The 15,079-nt window shown below is 38.6% G+C and overlaps 1 protein-coding gene across 1 annotated transcript in view; it reads right to left on the bottom strand.

The window, feature by feature from the left end:
- GABRG3 (gamma-aminobutyric acid type A receptor subunit gamma3) overlaps positions 1-15,079 on the bottom strand; it is a gene marked incomplete at both ends in the record, with an annotated part of 338,735 nt that overhangs the window by 201,476 nt on the left and 122,180 nt on the right. The gene's annotated exons all lie outside the window — the stretch shown is intronic.

Genomic DNA, 15,079 nt, shown 5'->3' with positions numbered 1-15,079 from the left:
CCATATGTTAGAATAAACAGGAATGTGGTGCACAGACATCAACATGACCCCAAAAAGCATTCAGTCCAACAGATATTACTATTAGCCCTGAAAAGCGTGAGATCTCATCTCCTCGAGATAGAGACACCCCTTCAGAACCATGGGCACATCGTCCTCACTAACTTTAAATGTAGGCAAGCATCAGTTTCAAGAAGAATTTTAGATCCAGATTACTCGCTTACTCTGGTGGTTGGCTGCTTTGGAAGGTTCATGCCAGAACTGCTAGTTGGCTACAGTGTCACAGTGTACACCAACTAAGAGGCCCATCATTTTGATTAAAGGAGTAATTGTTCATGTCTCAAGTCTTCTAGAGGATTATTCTGTCCACTGTTTGTTGAGCTTTCTAGTTGTGTGCTCTTCGTAGTTGTTGGTTTTGTTTGTTTTTTTTTTTTTTGTATTTTTTTTTGTTTGTTTGTTTTTTGTTTGTTTGTTTGGTTGGTTTGTTTTTATTTTATTTCTTCCCCAATTTTAAGCTTGTGTTTTTTTCTCTTTCTTATCTCCAAGGCTTGTCCTTTTTCTTATTTTTGAATTTAAGCCTGACCTTTCCTATTCTGTCACAGTGTTAGATGAGTTCTTTGTCTTTATTTAGTTAGATTTACTTTCCTGGGCTTTTCACATTTTACAGCTCAAGATTTCTCTCAGCAAATTAATCACAGAATCACAGAATTTCTAGGTTGGAAGAGACCTCAAGGTCATCGAGTCCAACCTCCAACCTAACGCTAACAGCCCTCCACTAAACCATATCCCTAAGCTCTACATCTAAACGTCTTTTGAAGACTTCCAGGGATGGTGACTCCACCACTTCCCTGGGCAGCCTGTTCCAGTGCCTCACAACCCTTTCAGTGAAGAAGTTCTTCCTAACATCTAACCTAAAACTCCCCTGGCTCAACTTAAGCCCATTCCCCCTCGTCCTGTCACCAGGCACGTGGGAGAACAGGCCAACCCCCACCTCGCTACAGCCTCCCTTGAGGTACCTAAAAAGAGCGATAAGGTCACCCCTGAGCCTCCTCTTCTCCAGGCTGAACAAGCCCAGCTCCCTCAGCCGCTCCTCGTAGGACTTGTTCTCCAGGCCCCTCACCAGCTTCGTCGCCCTTCTCTGCACCCGCTCAAGCACCTCGATGTCCTTCTTGTAGTGAGGGGCCCAAAACTGAACACAGTACTCGAGGTGCGGCCTCACCAGAGCTGAGTACAGGGGGACGATCACCTCCCTAGCCCTGCTGGTCACGCTGTTCCTGATACAAGCCAGGATGCTGTTGGCCTTCTTGGCTACCTGAGCACACTGCTGGCTCATATTCAGCCAACTATCCACCATCACTCCCAGGTCCTTCTCTGCCTGGCAGCTCTCCAACCATTCCTCTCCCAGCCTGTAGCTCTGCTTGGGGTTATTGCGCCCCAGGTGCAGGACCCGGCACTTGGCCTTGTTGAACTTCATGCAGTTGACCTCAGCCCATCGGTGCAGCCTATCCAGATCCTCCTGCAGAGCTTTCCTACCCTCAAGCAGATCGACACACGCACCTAACTTGGTGTCATCTGCGAACTTACTGAGGGTGCACTCGATGCCCTCATCCAGATCATCGATGAAGATATTAAAGAGGACCGGCCCCAGCACCGAGCCCTGGGGGACGCCACTAGTGATTGCCCTCCAACTAAATTAATACCTTGTCTTTAACAGACCATCTTTTTATCTGCATCATTAAAACTGCTCAGTGGCAGCTTTAAAGTTTTCTTTGTATTTTGAATGAAACCTAGCTATGTGGAAAAGAAATTATCCCTTTAAGCATGCTGTCCATTCAGCCCACATGCACTTTGTTGTCCTACGTTAGTTTTAACACATTTCAGAGTTTCAGATTTTAGAGAAACACAAGATGAACGATCAGACAACACTTGTAAGGTAAGATGCATCTGGATGGTGGAAATATATGTTACTTCATAGGTTAAATGAAATAATATCTCTTAAGACTACATGGATAGCACGCAGACTCAAAAAATGCTTTGCAGTTTGTGAATATTATTTCTATAATCACAATACAGACAGTGTTATCCCAGCCATTCCAAAATCAGCTGGGTTTACAGGCATGCTAGCTAGACTCGCTAAACCTAGTTTGCTTCACTCAAAACAGTGATTCACAGTCATGCTTTTCATTCTTTATATATTTTTAGTAGTGCCAATGCTAATACTTTGCACTGACTCAGAACAGCTTGCTGGAGCCACTAAATTCTCCAGTCTCTCTAGAACTGAGATAAGCTTTTTGTATTCTGGTTAGATATTGGCTGTCTTTAAAACTACTGCAGTTTTAAATTTCTCCAAGCCTCCTTGGTTTTATTCTTGTACACATGGTTTTATTTGTATTGCTCTTGTTTGTTTCTTTGTTTGTTGTTTGTTTTTGTTTTGCTTTTGTTTTTGTTGGTTGCTTGCCTTTTGTGTTGTTTTTTGGTTTAGTTTGGTTTTAAAATGCCATCATATGCTTTTGTCTAGTCATAAAATTAATTGCAATTAAATGCTAAGGGAAGTGTTTTTTTGTTTGTTTGTTTGTTTTTTTACCACAGAGAGTAAGACAGAGGGAAAAAAAAAAGGGAATAGACAAAGTTTAGCATACCAAAAGAACTGTGGAAATTGGTGGAGATTGATGGAAGACATGTTTCGCAAGCAGACGAATTTCAGTATTTCACAGTGAATCTGGAATCAGAAAAAGCTTTTGGGGTATGGGATTATTTTGCTTATATGGAATGTTGGGTAACTTGCTACGACAAAGGAAATCAGTGAATGTGCTGATGAAACCAGGAAGGAGTCAAGTTTATGTTATATAAAAGTATCTGAAATAACATTTGTATTCCTAAATCAGTCAGTTTATTAGAAGAATTTGACATAATCTAAAATTAAAATCATGTTTCTTCTTATGAGTCCTTTGTAGAGAAAAAATTCAAAGATATTTTGGTGCACTAACACACTTCATGAACACAGAGTTTCTTCTACCTACAATCTATCACCTTTTACGAGGTTGAAGAAACATGACATTGAAAAAAAATAGAATCATTCTTAAACCAGTTGAGCTACAGGCTTTCTGCTCAAGTGTCCACACAGCAACGAGTACCTTAAAAGCAATCATATCAGATGTTCTGGAACAAACTTGCCTGAATGACCAGGCTTCAATCCAAATCATTGCTTTCAGAGTGGTGAGCAGTCAGCACTGTGAATAGGTATCCCAGTCCTGTTCTGCTGGGCACTCTATTTTGCATGATGTGCAGTTTTGCTCCATAGCATTTTGCCAGATAAATATCAGAAGCCACACACAGCCAACAAAAACAGTAAACTCAGGAGTTTAACTTCCAAAATAGGCTAACCATCTTGGCTAACCATCAGAGGTAGCAACATTTTAGGATTACAACTGGTCTTTGTTTGGAGTTACCCATGGATATCATCCATCTGCTCTGTTAGCTGTACCTGATACAAAAGCTTTCCTAACCATCTGGGAAAATGGTTTTTAATTGGCAATGGACACACCTCCTTCGCTGCTAGCCAAAGGATAACAAGTTTGTTCTTGGCAGACAGATTACTGCAAAACTCTTGATGGAGACATGAAAAGGCATACTTGGTATAGACTAAAAGAAGTTTCTGACTTGACTCAGAAAATGTATGGAACAGTATTGCTGATTTTCATTCCCTGTGCCAGGCTGGGATGGAAAAGGGCACTTTTCTGAATTGAACCTGTACTAATCACATGAATTAATTCAGAGTGAATTATTACATACCAGATGAACTACTATGCGAGGTCAGTTTATTCCAGGACTATGATAAATACTAATGATGTTTATATTCTGCATCTCTCCAGAGTGCTTTCATGCTGGCTGATGAGGCCATTTCCCAGCCAACCAGACTGTATGAAAGAACTACCTAAATATCATGGAAGAGCATACATTCAGGAGACAGCAGTGTCTCATGACAGGAACAGGAGGCTTGTGAGTAATCTCTGTCATGTTATGACGGATGCTGTGCAACACAGCATTTAGTTAAAATAAATGAGAAAACCTCACCCAATGTGAGCGAACTAGATTATTATAACCCATGATGCCCTTAGTAGACTAGTCCCTAGCAGAGCACATTGGCCATATTGTAATTAAACAATGAGATGAGATCTAGTTACACATTGTACCTTCATTGCTCCCAATTTATTTGGAAAGAAACCCAGGTGTGTGGTAGGATAACAGTTGTGGGAAGCTTCTGTAGGTCTCCCACTTGACAAGAGGAGAAGGGGGGGGGTCTGTTGAAACTGGTGCAATGTATACCTCTCCCACCACACAAACTCAGTTTATGGGGAATAGGTAGAAATCCTGCAGGTGTCTTCCAAGTGTTATGACACAGCTAATGACATAACCTCTTTTAACTTTAAATGTGACAGTCAGCAGGGGAAAGGAAATGCACCTGGGACTTCTTGGTCTGAACTTCTGCTCCCCAGTTGCAGGATTTTTGGGAATATGGGAACTGCTCAGATTCTGTGTTATTACAGAGGAGGAGGTTTGCAAAGGCAAGGTTGTCTCTGATCAGACTCTGTTATTGAACTGTCTTCACTCATTTGGCCAGAGGGAGAAAAGTTCTCCAAATATCTAGCTTTTGTCTTTTGTCTCCCTTCAGATTTTCCAGGAATCAGGGATCTGATCAAATTTCTCTCCTTGAGACTCTGGTAAAAAGGAACAAGTAACAAGCAATAGCTGGTTTTGTGTGTTTGTTTATTTATTTCACTATTTCTAGTGCAGAAAAAATATTTCAACTGAATTCTGAGTTGGCACAACTGCAAGTCTTCTCCCAGAACTGAATATCTGCACAAATGGCATAGTCAAGCTTTCTTCTCCATGAAGTGCTGCTACAGCGTTATGGTGTACAGCATCTTGAAGAGGCTAAAAGAGTGATCGAGTAAGGAAAATACAGAAACTATTCAAGATGTTGGTGATAGGAATTTACTTTGCTACTTATGTTGTGGTTTTGTTTGTTTGTTTTTGTTTTGTTTATTTATTTTTGTTTTTGTTTGGGGTGGGGAAGGGGAAACAAAGGCAGAGTTAGAAACAGGAGGGTGGATAGAATAAAGGTTAAGAACTGCACATGCATTTAATGTCTCTCTTTCCTTTGGTGACATATGATCCTTGTGACCAAGAAACAGGAAGTACCCATTTAGGAAACCAAAGGAAAGCTCAACAGGAGGTGAATTAATACTACTCACCAGAATAGTCCCCACCAGCAGAAGTGGAAAGATTAAAGGACAAACTGAAATAAAATAACAAAGTAGCTCTGTCTAGTCCCTTTCATCCAAAAGAGAGCACTCACTGTACCTTGAAATCTATTTTGTGTCTCCTGCAGAAAGTCTGCTGTGAAAGAAATGGAGTTTTATAATGATTATTTGGAGCCTTAGGGGTTAAGAGCATCCTCTGGTTCACATTACTGCTGCCTTACTACCCCCAGCACATTTTCATGTGTATCCTAATCAGTTTATTTACTTTTTGGATGCTATTTTTGATACCAGGAAGAAATGTCTGGGTAGAACACTGTAAAATCTCTCTCTTCATAGGGAATGATGAAAATGCTTCAAAATACATTTCAGACTGCATTATAAACTGTATCTGATAATGTGAAAGCTCTGTCTTCAAGCAGTGCATTGGACAAATTAGTTTTAGGCTCTGACTGCTCATCACAGCTTTAATATGTGGTCTTATTTTTTTAATCTGACATGTCAAAAGAGAGATGGCAGGTAGTGCAAGGCTGCCCCTCAGATGTAAGGCATGCGGAGAGTTTCTCACAGCAGGCAATTGAAAGAAACAGCATCTAGAAATGAAAAGAAGGGGAGAAAGAAATATGTGAATGTCTCAGGAACAGCAGCAAAGCACCGTGATTAGAAGCATGAGAAGCAAGAAAGGGAATTATGGCAGATGTCAGATGGGAAAGAAGAAAGATTTGTCTTGCCAAGAGATTTGATTATGAATGCAGTCAGAAAAAGAGCAACTAGGTAATGTTCAAACACTATGGTGGCATTTAGTAGACACTCATGCAAAGCACTTGATGTAACTTCTGTGTGATAAAGTTTCACAGAATCACAGAATCACAGAACTGTAGGGGTTGGAAGGGACCTCGACAGAGCATCGGGTCCAACCCCCCTGACAAAGCAGGTTCCTCAGAGCAGGCTGCCCAGGTAGGCGTCCAGACAGGCCTTGAATATCTCCAGAGAAGGAAACTCCACAACCTCCCTAGGCAGCCTGTTCCAATGCTCCGTCACCCTCACCATGAAGAAGTTAGTGCAGAACTTCCTGTGCTCTAACTTGCAGCCATTGCCCCTTGTCCTATCCCCACAAATCACTGAGAAGAGGTTGGCTACATCCTTCTGTCCCCCACCCCTCAGATATTTATATACACTGAGGAGATCCCCTCTCAGTCTTCTCTTCTCCAGGCTGAACAGACCCAGGTCTCTCAGCCTTTCTTCATAGGGAAGATGCTCCAGACCCCGTATCATCTTTGTGGCCCTCTGCTGGACTCTTTCCAGGAGATCCCTGTCTTTCTTGTACCGGGGAGCCCAGAACTGGACACAGTACTCCAGGTGAGACCTGACCAGGGCAGAGTAGAGGGGGAGGATCACCTCCCTTGACCTGCTGGCCACGCTCCTTTTAATGCACGCCAGGATCCCATTAGCCCTCTTGGCCACAGTGCTGACTCATGGTCAACCTGCTGTCCAACAGGACCCCCAGGTCCTTCTCCTCAGAGCTCCTCTCCAGCAGGTCACCCCCCAGCCTGTACTGATACTTTGGGTTGTTCCTTCCCAGGTGCAGGACTCTACACTTGCTCTTATTAAATCTCATTTGGTTTCTTCCTGCCCATCTCTCCAGCCGGTCCAGGTCTCACTGAATGGCAGCACAGCCTTCTGGCGTGTCAGCCACTCCTCCCAGCTTTGTGTCATTGGCATACTTGCTGAGGGCAGACACTATTCCATCATCAAGGTCGTCAATGAAGATGTTGAACAAGACCGGACCCAGTACCGACCCCTGCAGAACACCGCTAGTCACAGGCCTCCAGCCAGACTCTGCTCCACTGATCACCACCCTCTGAGCTCAGCCAGTCAGCCAGTTTGTCGTCCACTCATCTATCCCACACTTTCTCAGCTTTGCTAGTAGGATGTCATGGGAGACAGTATTGAAAGCCTTGCTAAAGTTTAAAGTTTTTTTTTTAACTTTTTTGAAAGTTTAATTTAGAGTATGTAAACATTTTGTACTGGGTGTAGATGGTTTTCTTTCAGGAGGTCTTTGTGTCTTTTGTCGAAAAGGGTGTTATTGCTCACCAACACCCTGGCCACCACCAAAGTCCTTAGTGTCTGTATTCTTCTTGTGTTATGCCCAGTAAAATGAAAATTGATATTATTTCTGAATAAGGTCATACCCTGTTCTCTGGAATAAGAGAAAGTGAAATACCATCTCTAGTGTTCTTTTAAGCCAATACATACTTCTTCACCTCCATCTGGAACTGCATCTTTGTAGCACTGAGATTAAATATATCCTTGTTGTGATAACTATACTCAAACACTTTCTGATCCTTTGCTTCAAAGCTCAGGAGACATCAGCAATGAACAATTTCCCAACCCCAGGCAAATACACAGGCACTCTGCAGATCCGTAAGTGTTGTAATGCAAAGTACAAGATGACACTTCTAAGGCCAGGAGCCAAGAACTGGAAAGAATTCAACCACAGAAGCCCACCAGCCTTTAAAACAGGGTGCTGGAGGATAACCAGTCTATATGAAGCCAAAGAATATCAATGGACTTTTTTTCACTGAAGGTGTGAAAAGTGGTTTAGAACAGCAGCTAGTTAAACCACAATCTAGGGAGCACAGTAACATAACAGCCTGTTAAACCCATAATTATTTCCAAAAGGTATCTATGACATCTTCTAATTTCAGCATTTAATATACCCTTAGCTCATACTTGTGTGTAAAGGTCATTTCCATATGCAAGTCATTTACAAATTTAATGGAATAACCCTCCTTATAACTTAATACAAAAGTTATATCAGTTATATCAGAACTTCTTGTTAAGTTTGAATGGGGTTAAAATATCTGAGAAAGCATAAGATACTGCTGGTATTTTCCTTGGTTTATGGACTACGAACACTAAAAACAGAGCAGTTCTAGTATTCATTTTTTATATATCCCTTTAATGGAAATGCACCACCTAGTTGTGCTTTTTTTTTTTTTTTTTTTTTTTTTCTAGAACACAGGCAGTGCCAGAAGATAACTATCTGATATTTTACTGTGCTCTTCAAGTTCTATTGCACTTTCTTTTCTTAGAAGACACAAACCTGTCAAGGACTGGTTAGTACTTCACTGAATGCTTGATTTTCTAATGGACTCAGTGAAAAGATGGAAAATGGCCTCCTAAAAAATACTGACGCCTTTCTCCAAAAAAAAAAAAAAAAAAAAAAGAAAAAAAAAAGAAAAGTCATTAAAGATAGGAATTTCATGTACAGTGAATTAAAGAAAATTTGTGAGTTCATCATGGATACAGGATTTCTTACTATTTCATTTCATATGAATTATATGAAATATTAGAATTCCTGAAGTTATACCTGGAACAGTTTAAAAGGATAGCTGTGGAGACAGGCATTGGTTAAAGCACACAGCCCTTCAAGAGGATCACTTTTTTGTACTCTCTCTGCTCATTCCAACACAACAAACCAAATTTTAAGTGAAAATGCTTGCAGAGAGCAAAATATCTACATTAATTAAAGTAATATGAAAAGTCTATATTTTGTTTCTTCTCTGTGTCTTCCTCTGGGAAGACTATATTTGTTTGAATCTTATGTGTTAAATGTAGCAGGAGGAGGCTGGAAGGTACTTAAGATGTTCACCTCATGTTTTTCGTGCACAGAAAAGAAAAATAACATAAATGTAGACACAGCAATGGACAAATGGATAAATGGGTATCAGTTGGTAGAATGCTGGGCTTTACTTCTGGAAGAGGGAGTAAAGTACTAATCTGGAATATGTTGATTATATCAGTAGACTGAAATGCAGTTTAAATGCAGAACTATGCGCCTAGCCTAAGCTAGGTAACATAGGTTACCTCTATAGTCACTGGACCTCATTGTAACAAGCAGCCATGGATCTATGTATGTAAGCCAATTCACTTTAATGTAAGTGAAAGGATGATACTTCAAGCTTCCAGATTTTGAAAAGGGTAGACGCTGACTTAGTTGAACTGGAGAGCTTAAGGAATGTGATGCAGAGGCAGTTTTGAATTTGTATAAGCCAAAGAGATCATTACTGGTTCTTGACTAAGATAAGCGTTTGGTAGTAACCAAGAAGCTTATACTAATAAAGTGTATGGGGAGGCTGATCTACAAAACATTCTCTGAGGAATATCATGGGCACAGTGTGGATAACACTTGGTCTAAAAGCTCAAAGTTGTTCCTACTGCAGGAAGTCTTGCAAGATAGCTTTTCATCTGTGCTCCTCAGATGTTCTATGTTTCAGTTTCTTTGAAGAGGAGAAAGGAGGCTTCAGCATTCCTGCCTCATGGCAGAAGGAAACCTGATATAAATTAAAGACATCTGGGTGTCCTGAATGTCCAGTCAAAAAAGAATGGAGTCAGTATATTTCTTAGATAGGGATAATACCATAAAAAGTGATCAGAACAAAAGGGTAGATTTCAACAAATGTTCATAATGGAAAAGCAAATAATGTTTAGAACAACAAATAATGGACACCACTGAAGAACAACTAAAATTTGAATGCCATCTTTTTAAAAACATAGAAGTTGAAACATAGAAGTTGTAAGACCCAGTCCAATTGCTGAGTAGTTGCACTAAACTCTAAGAGTATCAGCTAAGTTTAATAGTAAAAGTTAAATCCACAACTTGGGGTATTATAATACCCCAATCAAGAAAGACTGTATGTATACAAAAGCATCAATATTTTCTTGCAGATGTTCCAGCAATTATAAGACTGCTTTGGTAACTCAGTGTGTAGCTGTAGCCTGACACGGTTGCATGGTTTAACTAGCATTCATAATTATTAGCTTGCAATGCATGTTTAAAAAATTGATTTATTGTTCAACTGGTTTGAAAATGCTTCTGTGTCCACAGACTTTATGACCAGGAAAGGTTCTGAAACAGAGTACCAGTAGGACTTAGAGGAGAAAAACATTTAACTACTTTTAAGACTGAGCTATATCAGTTTATGAAGTGTATTGAGACACATCAGGATACCAGGAGTTGCTTTTACGTTTTATTTTAAATAAAGGTATCAGGCATGCCTACAATAATAATAATAATAATAAAAAAAAAAAAAAAAAAAAACTTTCAAAAAGCAGTGTTCTTTGACAGTACTACTAATGCTTACTTTGTATTGTATTCATTTTGCAGCCAGAATCAGCTCTGATTCTAAAAGATGCCAATAATTCAACTTAGTTAAATAAATTTTAAGAAAAATATCTTGGAAAGAGAATTGCCATGTAGTTTGGTCATGTTATCTTTTGAAGTCAGCAGAGACTGTAACTCAGTAAAAAAATTTCACCTCTTATGGACAAATATTCTACATCAGTGAAGAATGATATATTATTTTCATTTACACGATGCATCCACCTTTATTTCCGAATTGGTTCCAATAAATTCACATAGTTTTAAAATATATAGATTTATTTTTGAAGCAGAGGAATTTCTTTTGGTTCTTTTTCCTCCACAGCCATAGTTTAAGAAAATGCTGAAATGATGGCTAAGTGCCCATCATAATAGATATATACTTTTTTATGATATTATAATTTATGAGATATCTTTGACAGTAGACTATGCGAATATATGAAAGAAAACTCACATGATGGATATGAATTATCAACCACACTTCTTACAGATGGAATTATTCAGTCTTTAAATATATTTATATATATATATACTTTAAATTGCTTAAATTCACTGATGCTACAGTGGAAAATGAATAGGATTATAAAGAGAACAGCATAATCATCAGGTACACTGTATCCCAAATTACACAGTATCAAAACCGATGGGAGCTTTAGGGATCTGAAGGCTAAATGAAAAGAAGGAATCACCCTTAGAATTAGGGCAACAATACAATAATAAAAGAAGTATACTTGGTGTTCTTCAGGATGATCCAGAAAAGATTTAACAAGAAACCATAGCACTCTTCTCACCATCTACACTATCTGGTATGCCTCATCTTCCAGGTCAGATGATAAGCCATCCACTGTACCACCATACAGTCATTACTCAATTCACAGTCTGGCTGCACCCAACCCTTGATAAATCTCATGCTTCTATACCATTTGCAACCTGAGAGCATTTGTATACATACCAATCAGGGAAAGTGTTATATGGCTGTGAAGACTTATACAAAACTTCGCATTAGTATTCAGACAAAATAATTCATATTGCTAATCTAGAAGCTCTTGGTGGGTTTAGGAGTCATCCAGTTAGGAAACTAAATAACTTAGCTGAGCAATCTCAGCATGAATAACAAATTAAGAACAGTCACAGAGAATAGTTTGAGAGTAAGCTGTAAGGTGAAAAGGCTCATATCAGAGTTTATGCTGAAGGATTCAAAGTAATCAACAACTCCATGAAAAAAGCAATGCCTGACAGTAGATTATTCACACATAGCAAATAAAGTTAGCTTCATTCACAGTGTTTGCTGTGAATAGCTGGTCTTTTGCTGCTCTGCTGTGTGAGGAAGAACTATAGCCATGCCAAAAGCTGCTACAGCAACTGGAGAACCAGCATGCTCCCTGGGGACAAAACTGGCTTGACCAGTGCATCTGTGATGTTGTTTAATCTTAAAAACTCCTAAAGCTTTTAGAAATTATTTTTTTGACATTCAAAATCTATATTTTGAATCTATTTTGAATCTATTTTTAAATCTTTTTTTTTTTTTTTTTTTCTAGACAGAACTTATTTCAGTGCACTTGGAAGAGCCCAATGAAACAAATATGTTTCTCGGTCAGTATATAAAAGAAATACATTCTGAAATTACTCTCATCACACAATGATAACAGAGAGCATGACACCATATACAAGTATGCTTTGGAAAGTCTGGTAACTATTTAAAGTCACACACTGCACTTTCACAGAACAAAACCACTTTGACCACAACACATTGGGCATTAACATATTCTCCATAATTTTTCATTTGCTGATACAACCTTGCAAATGTGAGATCAAATAACTCTAACCGGATCTGATGTAGAGTCAAATGTGGGTTGGTTTGTTTGATTTTTTTCTGAGTGCATGGATGAGTAGCCAAGATAGATGCTAGCCACCAAGATGCCCCAGAAAATTCTCCAGTCTACCACTTTTTCCATTGAACTGTAGTCACTTCACAGAAATAAATATAGCTGGTTAGCTAGATAAACAGATATTAGTAATGTATAACAGTATTAGTACTACTGTAGCTAGCAGGCCCAGGGACATTCCTTCCCCTCGATTCAGCTCTTGTGAGGCCACATCTATAGAACTGTGTCCAGTTTGGGGCTCTCCACTGCAAGGAAGATAGTGGAACACTGAATTAAATCCTGTGGTGTTCCCAAGATGGTCAGAGACTAGAGCATATGACATGCGGGCAGAGGCTGAGAGAGCTGGGTCTGTTCAATCTTAAAGAAGTTAAGGTTTGGGGGGAGACCTTTACACTGTTTACAACTACCTTATCAGAAGACAGAACAAGATTCATCTTAGTGATGCGGAACATCAGGGTGAAAGGTAAAGGACCCAAGGTGGAACATATGAAAATATGATTAGATAAAGAGAAAAGAATATTTTACCTTTTAGGTGGTCAACTACTGGAAAAAGAACCCAGAGAGGTTGAGGAATCACCATCCCTGGCAATGTTAAGATCTGAATGGACATGGCCCTGAGTAACCTGATCAGACTTGCCTGCTTTAAGCATAGGATTGGACTAGGTGACCTTTGGTGTTACCTTCCAGCCTAAACTATTTTATGACTTTGTGATTTTAAATATATATACAGATATATAAAACAAAAAGTTAAACATTAGAGTACAGAAGTTACTCAAAAATCAGACCTCATATCTGGTGCTTGGAAGTAGGGAGAAGGAAAGAAGGAATATCAGATGTTATTATTTGAGGTTATACACTCTGCCATGCATACAACCAAGTGACTATTAGAATTTTCAGATAAATTGCAAATCATGAAAACAAGGAGAAATTAACACGAGTTTTCAAAGAAGAGGAGAAGCTTTCTAAGTATCCTAGTCATTTTACAGGGCTTTCTGCTTTTGAACCTACAGTCTCCCACAAAGAGGGTTAAGAAAATTTTTAATGGGATTTGAGAAATCTGCACTCTAAATGTATAGTTCATCTCAGTTCGTCCCATGTGATGGATGGAAAAGAACGAATTCAAAGCCACTTAAAATCACACCAGCAAGTTTGAGAACAGTTAACATTTTGTTTAGCCAGAAATTTAGGTGGGTAGCAATGTAATTTTTACTCATGACATGAAAAAATAAAAATCTCAAGTTCTCATGTGCATGACTTCAGTAATTTTACTGTTAAAATTACTTGGACAGGGCAGGGAAGTGGTTGTATTAATATGCAATACCAGACAGCTAAAACTATTGAAATGAGAACTAAGTTTAATACTGACTGCTTTAGTGGGTGAAAATAAATCATAAGTTCCCATTTCCCCATCCTGTAAAATACTATCTGCCTACATCCTTTGTAATGTGAAGGAAATGAAAATACTCAAATAACATTGTAAGGGAAGGAAATTACTAAATTATAGTTTTGTTATTAGCAACAATAAAACCACCACCCGTTGTTCAGAAAAGTCAAAAATTACATTTAGTAAAGGTTATTCCAAATGTCGTAGTATTCAAACATAATTAAAATCGATATAAAAATATGCAAATAAACAACATTATCCTGCATTTCTTTCATTTTGTCTGCTAAAAAACAAAATAAATTCCCCAAACAGCTGTTGTTGGACTGGAAATATTTTGGCAATTTTTACTATCAATAGATTAATATTTATAGGAAAATATTTTGTATTTTGAGGGGGCAGTCTCTTGGGCTATCACTGTGCTTTTAGCACTGCAGATGTCTCTGAATATTTCCTTATAGCTAGCTGCTGTGAAAATAAGTACATACAGACGGAAGTACAGCAAGGCGATACAGATTTATAGTACCCCAGGCACTAATGTTTTATGCACTTTTTAATGTTACATTTAAAAATTTATGAGCATCTACTCTGCTAACCAAGACCATCTCTATTCCTGGCAGTTAAAGTGGGGCTTTATATATAACCAGGTGAGCTGGTTTGGGAATCTAGCAATGAAGCCTGTTTTCAGAATCCCAGCAGTGTCTATATAACATAGTGTCTAATTAACATAGTAGGCTCTACATTAATTCCTTAAATTAAGTACTGGAAGAATAAGCATTGATTCTGTGGTCATTGAGATATCTGAGGTCATCTGAATGATCTAAAAAGCCTTCTACCATTGTAATCTATGAATGTAGGCATGACTATTTGACTGAGAGTATCCAACCAGGATAACAAATAAAACATAAAAACAAACAGAAAACAAAAGCAGCTTAATGAGAAAAGAGCAGCTTCCAAATGCTAATTAAAAAAAAAAAAAAAAAAAAAAAAGTGAAAACAGACTAAACACAGACTAATAGCATTACTAAAAACAAAACAAACAAACAAAAACAAACAAACAAACCTCCCGTAAGTATTCTCTCTTATGTAAGTCCCATATTTGGCATTAAGCCTTTCCTTATTTATGGAGTCATTCCAAATTTGATTACTCAGCCGTTTATACAGAATTTTTAATGTACAGAACTTACAGCACTGCTTTCCTGTTATCTTTGAGATGGGAAAACTGAGGGCAGAAGAGTGGTGTGAAACTGTGTTAGCTTTGAAATATATTCCAGTTCCCTGTTACTGCTTAACTACTTCCTTCTTCTTCAGAATACTTTCTAAGGCATTATGTGGTGTAGCTACAAAATGCAGAGGTGATAGCATGGGCAGAATGATTTCTGAACATACT

Source organism: Netta rufina (assembly GCF_964035555.1).
Source record: "Netta rufina genome assembly, chromosome: 1".
In the NCBI taxonomy this organism is placed as follows: Eukaryota; Metazoa; Chordata; class Aves; order Anseriformes; family Anatidae; genus Netta; species Netta rufina.
This window is presented reverse-complemented; position numbering and strand designations above follow the sequence as displayed.